The sequence below is a fragment of the Gossypium hirsutum genome, chromosome A10 (assembly GCF_007990345.1).
Source record: "Gossypium hirsutum isolate 1008001.06 chromosome A10, Gossypium_hirsutum_v2.1, whole genome shotgun sequence".
NCBI lineage: Eukaryota > Viridiplantae > Streptophyta > Magnoliopsida > Malvales > Malvaceae > Gossypium > Gossypium hirsutum.
The window spans coordinates 89,653,553-89,661,358 of NC_053433.1; the positions used below are offsets into that span (position 1 = coordinate 89,653,553).

The 7,806-nt window shown below is 33.0% G+C and overlaps 1 non-coding gene across 1 annotated transcript; it reads right to left on the reverse strand.

Moving 5' to 3' along the window:
* Positions 1-5,842: 5,842 nt before the first annotated feature.
* Positions 5,843-5,949, reverse strand: LOC121209284 (small nucleolar RNA R71). Its single transcript, XR_005904398.1, has one exon. It is a non-coding gene; the product is annotated as a small nucleolar RNA R71 (small nucleolar RNA).
* Between the last annotated feature and the right edge of the window lie 1,857 nt (positions 5,950-7,806).

The following is a 7,806-nucleotide window of genomic DNA, read 5'->3' on the forward strand; positions in this document are numbered from 1 at the left end:
ATGGCCATGTGACCCACACGGCCTAGACACACGGGCATGTCCATGGCCATGTGAAAATTGGGTTAATCACCCCAATTTTATTTTATTTTATTTATTTTTAATTGTTATATTATTTATTTTTATTTTACTAATTAATTAATAAATTTATTATTCTTATACTTATATTTTTAATTTTTTTATATTTTAATTTTTTATATATATTTATTATTTATTATTTTTATATATTTTTATTATTTTTTATTTTTATTTTTATTTTTATTTTTTTCTATTTCTATTTTTTTTTCTTTTCTCTTTCGTATTTTTTTTACTATTATCATTACAATTACCTTTTTAGTTTATTGATATCATTGAGTTTATTATTATTATTATTATTATTATTATTATTATTTATCTTTCTTTTTAATTTTGTTTTAGTTGTTTTATTTTTTTTTCTTCTTTTCAACTTATTTTATTATTATCTTTTGAAAAATTTATGGTTGTTTCTAATCTAGTTATAACCCTTTAATCTTCTTTATTATTTGTGCTTATTTTCTTGTTAGTTTGCTCGGAATCATGAGTTACATTTAGATTTGACTGCAATTCCGCTTTTCACTATTATGAAGATTTCATCCAATATTTAGGATAGTTTCAGTTTTCTCCCTCTCTTATGATATCCTGTTTATACTGTGATTATATATGTTTGTACATTGAGGACATTGTACATCTTAAGTGTGGGGAGGTTATCTGTAGAATTATTAGAAAATCCCTGAATTATGTCTCGTGTTTAAGTAATTTTCTCACATTACTATTATAATGAATTCTTATTGACTTATGATTATCATTTATGTGTTTTAGATTAAATTCAGAGGTAATTTGTGCATTGATTGTTTAAACTTTAAGACACTAAAGAATCAAGCATGATAAGTCTATTTTCAGAATTAAAAATTTTAGGTTGTTTCCCTAAATTGAAGTATTACCTTGAAGTTTGAGATTTGCAAGATTAACATCAAAAACCATAATTTTTGTGAGATTTTGAGCCTTTAGAGCATACACTTTTCTAGCTCACTCTATTATTGGTTATGAGTGTGTCAATACTGATTGGTTATTCTAGAACTTGCTTCAATTATACATGTCGAGACCACATATTTGATTTGATATACTGAGATGACAAAGGCACCTAGGCTTTAACCCACTTATCCCATAAACCTACCTTTATAATTAACCCTTAGTGAACCCCCTTTAAGCCTAACAAACTATTTCTTGATTTACCCTTTAATATTAACCCATAACTTTTTTTTGATTCATTGAGAATTGTTTCCCATTTTATTGACTCCCTTTTTGTCGAGAATTAATTTGGTTAGTTGCTTAACTATGTTCTTTTGTTTTAGTTGTTAAATTTTCTCTTATTATCTATTGTTCTAAAAAAAATGAAAACATAAAAGTAAAAAAAGTGAAAAAAAATACATTTATGTTGAATTTAGTTCTATGTTTTTGGGCTTAAGTAGTTAATTTCATATTCTGAGAATAAGCTCATGTTATAATAATTTCAATTGATGTAATTATTCAGTATTAGTTAAATTTTTTAGTTAGGTAATTTATCAATTCGATCTCGATTCTAACTTTCCTTTTCAGCCTTTATCCACACCTTTAACCCAAGCCCCGTCAGAACCCTTTAAAGACCTTTTGATTTATGTATCATATCATTCTATAGTGGTGGAGATTTCATTTTCATGTAAGCCTATGGTAATGACTTTTCATAATTGACTTTTGAGTGCTTAATTTTTTAACTTTTGATACGTAATATTCGTAAAAGGTTTTAAAGATTTATAATTAATCGTCTTGAAACTAACTATTATCACGATGAAGGCAAGTGTACCTATCGAACAATAGTATAGCTTTAGCAAGACCAAATTGTCGAACCCAAAGGAACCAAGAGTACTAGTAATTACTTCTTTTTTATTATCTAGCCTAAAAATTAAGGGATTTGTTTATCTAAACTACTTAACTAAACTAAGGGTGCACACAGAGAAAATTGGGAAAAAAAACTTTTGGGAAAACTCGATTGATTAAGACAATACCCACGGAAAAATCCACCTAGACTTCACTTGTTACTTGACTCTGAACCAGACGATTTATTCATTTGAATTGATCTATAGAAATCCCTAAGTTATATTATTTCTCTCTCGAGACTAATAACGTCTAACCCTAGGTTGATTAATTGAAATCTTTTCTAATTAACACCCTAGTGTTGCATTAACTCGATCTATGGATCCCCTTATTAGGTTTCACCCTAATCCGGCAAAATCTTATCACCCTATCTCTAGGCGTGCAATCAACTCCGCTTAATTATGACAAACTTACTCTTAGATAGGGTCTTTTTCTCCTCTCAATAAGAGCATTAACTCGAATCAATATCCTGGAATATTAAAACAAGAATTAAAAACACATAATTAAGAACAAGTCAAATATTTATCATACAATTCAGATAATAATAACAAAATCCGTCTTAGGTTTCATTCCCCTTAGTATTTAGGGGGTTTAGTTCATAATTATAAAAGAAAACATCTCAGAAGAATAATGAATACAAAACATAATGAAAACCCAAAACCCCTGAATGGAAATTGAAGGGAGATCTTCAGTCTTGGTGATGAATACGACTTCTGAGATGGACCAATCGGCTTCCCTTGAGTAATTCCTTGCCTCCTACTCTGTGTGTCTCTTCTGAGTACCTCCTCAGGTGTTTAAATAGGCTTTAGAATTCCTAAGAGCCCTCACAATGGCCTTTTTCGAATAGGACTATACTCGGGCTCGGCAGGGACACGCCCGTGTGACACGCCCGTGTGCGATTACTCTAGCCCGTGGTCAAGGTTGTTGAATAGGCACGAGCATGTAGTCTACCCATGTAAGTCACGCTTCGATCCTGCCAAATGGACACGGCCGTGTGACACGCCCGTGTGAGGAAGTCTAGGCCGTGTTGATTTCCCATGTGAGTCCATTTTCTTCGTTTTTAGCCCGTTTCTCGCTCTTTTTACTCTCCTATGCTCACCTAAGTATAAAACATGAAGTTAAAGAATTAGGAGCATCGAATTCACCAAATCTAAGGAGAAACCATCCATAAATGCTCTAACCATGGGATAAAAGTATGTATAAATTACGGTTTATCAGCCATAAACACTTTGAGTGATTTGAATGAATCTTTAGTGAGGATGTAAAATCTTGTCGATTTTGAATTAAAGATAAATACTTAAATAAGGGCAGATAACTATGTTTTCATGTCTTAAAAAAATGTGTGACTTGGATTATTTGAATCTTTAGGGCTCTTTTAGTTGAATTTTCAATGCATGATTATTTGTGGATTATTTCGAAACATTATTGATGAGAATTATAAGTTTAGAAGAATTAATTTTAATTGTGAGTTGAGGATTTTGCTTAAGGACAAGCAAATGCTTAAGTGTGGGGATATTTGATAAACCATAAATGTAACATATTTTAATCTCATTCTTAATGTGTTTATGGATGATTAATGACGTAAATTAGTGAATTTGATGCTCGTAATCCCTTAAATTCATGTTTCTATACTTAGGAGAGCATTTGGGAGCAAAAAGAGTGAAAAAGGGACAAAAATCATAGTTTTCAGGATGCACACAGGTAGGCCACACGCCTATGTGATGCACACGGGCAGGCCACACGCCCATGTGCTAGCCCGTGTCAATATCGCTCCCTATTTCCCAAACATGAGAAAAAAAAAGTCAATTTTTAGGGTTTCTGAGCATTCAAAAGTCTATAAATACATACTAGAAGACGACCTAAGGGGAGACACAGAGCAAAAAGTAGAAATTATTCGAAGGAAGTCATTGGAATCATCTTAGAAGTGGATCCACTTCAAGATTGAATATCTCCATTCAAATTTCACTCGAAGTTTATTTGGGTTTTTTATGTCTTGTTGTTTTTCTAAATTTGAGATGTTTTCCTTTTATATTATGAACTAAACTCCCTAAATACTTAGAGAGGATGAAACCTACGATAGATTTTATTATTTAATCACCTAAATTACACGATAAATACTTGTTTTTATTCTTAATTATGTGTTCTTAATCCTTATTTTAATATTTTCAGGATATTATTCCAAGTTTGATTTTCTTATTCAGTGGAGCAAAAGTCCCTATTTAAGAGTAGATCTAGCATAATTAAGCGGAGTTGCAAGTAATCCTAGAAATAGGAAAACATAAATCCGTCGAATTAGAGTCAAATCTAATAAGGGAATCCATAAATCGAGTTAATGTGACAATAGGGGTTTTAATTAGAAAGAGATTTCAATTAATCAACCTAGAGTCAGTTGTTCTTAGTCTCGAAAGAGATATTAACATAATTTAGGGATTTCTATGGATCAAGACAAGTGAATAAATTGTTTAATTCAGAGTCAGAATAATAAGTGAAGTCGAGGTGGATTCTTTCCTGGGTATTGTCTTCTTTATAAGTTTTATTCAAGTATTTTTCCCAGTTCACTCTTTGTCACGTTCACTAGTTAATTAGTTAGTTAATTTTAGATTAAAACAAATCTCCAACATTTTAGGCTAAATAATATAAAGATAGTTAATACTAGTACTTTTAGTCATTATGGATACGATATTCTGGACTCACCATAGCTATACTACCATTTAATAGGTGCGCTTACCTTAGTCGTGATCGTAGTCTAGTTTAGTGATTCATAAAATGATCATCAGATAGCGACTAGTTGATTGACGAGGAACCCAAAGCGGTAGTTGATGGGGATTACCGAAGCGAGCTAATCACTCATAACCAAATTTGATGTATTACATTCTTTGATCTCTTCAAATTTTATGTCTTTATGTTATTTTATTATTATAAAAATCTTAAAAACTCCTTTTATTTAACCTTCGTACTATAACTAAATTAAAATACTAATTAGATCTTTCAGTGTTTAGGTTAAAATTGATCTAGCAATCACCTCCCTTGGGAATAATCCTCAAAGTATTCACCCACTCCGTTGTAACTATATTACAACTAGACCCGTATACTTGCAGGTATCGACTCATATATCCATATATTTTACTACAATATTCACACTCTAGACGTTAGTACGTCTGGAGGTAATCAAGTTGATATCGCCGTTACCGATGAGGCAATATCAATAGTTTAATTTTAATCTTAGCACTACAAAGAATAATTAGGAAATTTTTAGGTTGTAGATATGATCCATTTTATTTACTTTTACAAATCTTCTCTTTCTGGGTTTAATATATGACTCGTAGTAAAGGGACACCTATAGTAGCAGTCACAGATCCAGAAAGAATAATTCGGAGAAATTGTTGACAACAATAGTAGTAATATCAACAGCAAAAGATACAAGATCCACCACCACCAACTACAGGCAACATACCATGGAAGAATCTGTTGTTCAACGACATTAACGATAACACTTTAAGAGATCCACCAGCACCACCAAAACTACCCACAAACATGCACATGGCACGTAACGAGAGAACCTTAAGAGAGTGCGCATTACCAAGTTTGGACTTGGTTCAAGAAAGCATAACAAGGTCGGCTATTACAACCAACAATTCGAGATCAAGCTGGCAATGATTAAGATGATTCAAAATAATCTACAATTTAGGGGCATAATGATAGAGGATCTGAACCAACACTTAAAATGGTTTCTCCAACTTTGTGGCACTTTTAAGTATAACAAGGTCGTTGCCGATGCTATTCATCTTTGTTTGTTCCCTTTTTCTTTGATTAATAATGCCCTTTCTTGGATAGATTTGTACACACCAAGGTTTATACATGCGATAAACTCACTGAAAAGTTCTTGCAAAAGTTCTTTCCTATTAGCAAAGCTGATCAACTAAGAAGAGAGATTGTTGTCTTTAGATAGATGGAAGGGGAAAGTTTCCATGAGGCATGAGATCACTTCAGAATATTGATTCAAAAGTGCCCACACCACGGATTCTCTGAATGGAAGCAACTGCGGGTGTTTTGTAATAGGTTGGATGCAAATGCAAATCAGGACAAGACAGAGTAGCAAAAAGAGCTCTCATGAACAGAACGTATGACGATGCGTATGAAATAATTGAAAACATGGCATTGAGCTCCTATCAGTGGCCCATTGAAAGATTCAAATATGGCCAGAAACCTACTATGGTAAAAGTTATCCAAGAGGATGACAAGTATCAATAGTTAGTAGATAGACTTAATCGTATCGAATCTACTAGTAAACCATCTATATCTGGAAAAGAAAAACCGCTCTTCCACTACATCAAAGATCCTGTCAAAGATGTGAATTATATTGGAAATAGGGGTGGAAACCTTTATTCAAATACCTACAATCCTAGCTAGAGAGATCACCCAAATCTAAGATGGGGACAAATCCAAGGAGGAGGTAATGGTTTGAATCAAGCTAGAAATACTAATTCTCAACCTCGTTATTTAAAGAAACCTCAGGATAGGGTCAACCCAACTGACCATATTGCATGTGGTCAATGGGTGGATAAAATCAAGGGAGAGATACAATCAATGAGAATGGGAAAAAGTAGGTGCAGTCTAAGTGCACTAACTTAACCAAAACATTGACTAGGCTTGAGGATCAAATGAGCCAATTGATGAGCATGATGGGTGACATCAAAATTCAAATTGGCACAGGAATTCTGAGAACACAGAAAATAATCCTCGAAGGTAAGGTAAGGAGCACGTGAAAGCAATAGTGCTCCGATTGGGAAAAGTACTGAGTAGCCAAGAAAAGCCTACTCTGAAGGTACATATAGAGAATGTTGATGATCCTCCAGAGAAATCCCTAGAGGCTGAAGATGAACCAGAATTATACGAGGTAATCCAACTGGTAGTAGAGCTAGAAAAAGAAATAAATAAAAAATGTTATTGTTACAAAGATCCCATTCCCTTCAAGACTAGAAGAAAAGCAAAAACAGGATGAAGATGAGTTAGTGAGTTTCCTAAACTTGTTTAAAACACTGAATTAAACCTACATTTAATCGACCTAATTGAGAAAGACCCTATGTACTCCAAGTTTTTGAAGGAAATTATGTTTAGGAAAGGAAAATTAAGATAGGAGAACAAGTTAATTTAAGTGCCTCTTGTAGTGTTATTATTTCAAGACAGGTTCCCCAAAATTTGAAAGACCCAGAAGTTTTACTATTCCCATAGAGATAGGGAGCGTGCATTTTACTAGAGCTCTATATGACTTAGGAGCTATTATTAATTTAATGCCTCTATCCATATTTTAAAAACTCGGGTTGGGGGATCTCAAAACTACTCAAATAACATTACAGTTGGCTGACAGGTCTTCAGTACATCCGAAAGGGGTATTGGAAGATGTGTTTGTCAAAACGCGCAGCTTCATTATCCCAGCAAATTTTGTGGTTCTAGATTTTAAAGAAGATCGTGAGATACTGATCTTATTAGGTAGACCTTTTCTAGCCACTTCTAGGTCTACCATTTATTTATAAAAAATGAATTAACTATGAAAATCAATGTTTAGACTGAAATCTTTAAATGTGGTCATCAACCGAGTGAAGAGGGCGGTATGGGGAAGCTAGAGGAGCAGTGTAAAGAATTATTTGTTTCTAACACTCCCAAGCCAAGGGATATGCTTCATTTTATGTATGCAGAAAGAATAAATAGGTTTAAGGAAAGGGAAAAGTGGGAAAAGATAGAATGGCCCGATGGACGATGGACTAATACTGATAGAACAAAATATTCATCCAGTTGTGAACTGATGATACTGTTAGGTGTATCCGGCAGAAAAACTTAAATTATTTGACTTCATGCTAATTTTTTGTAAATTATTGTATA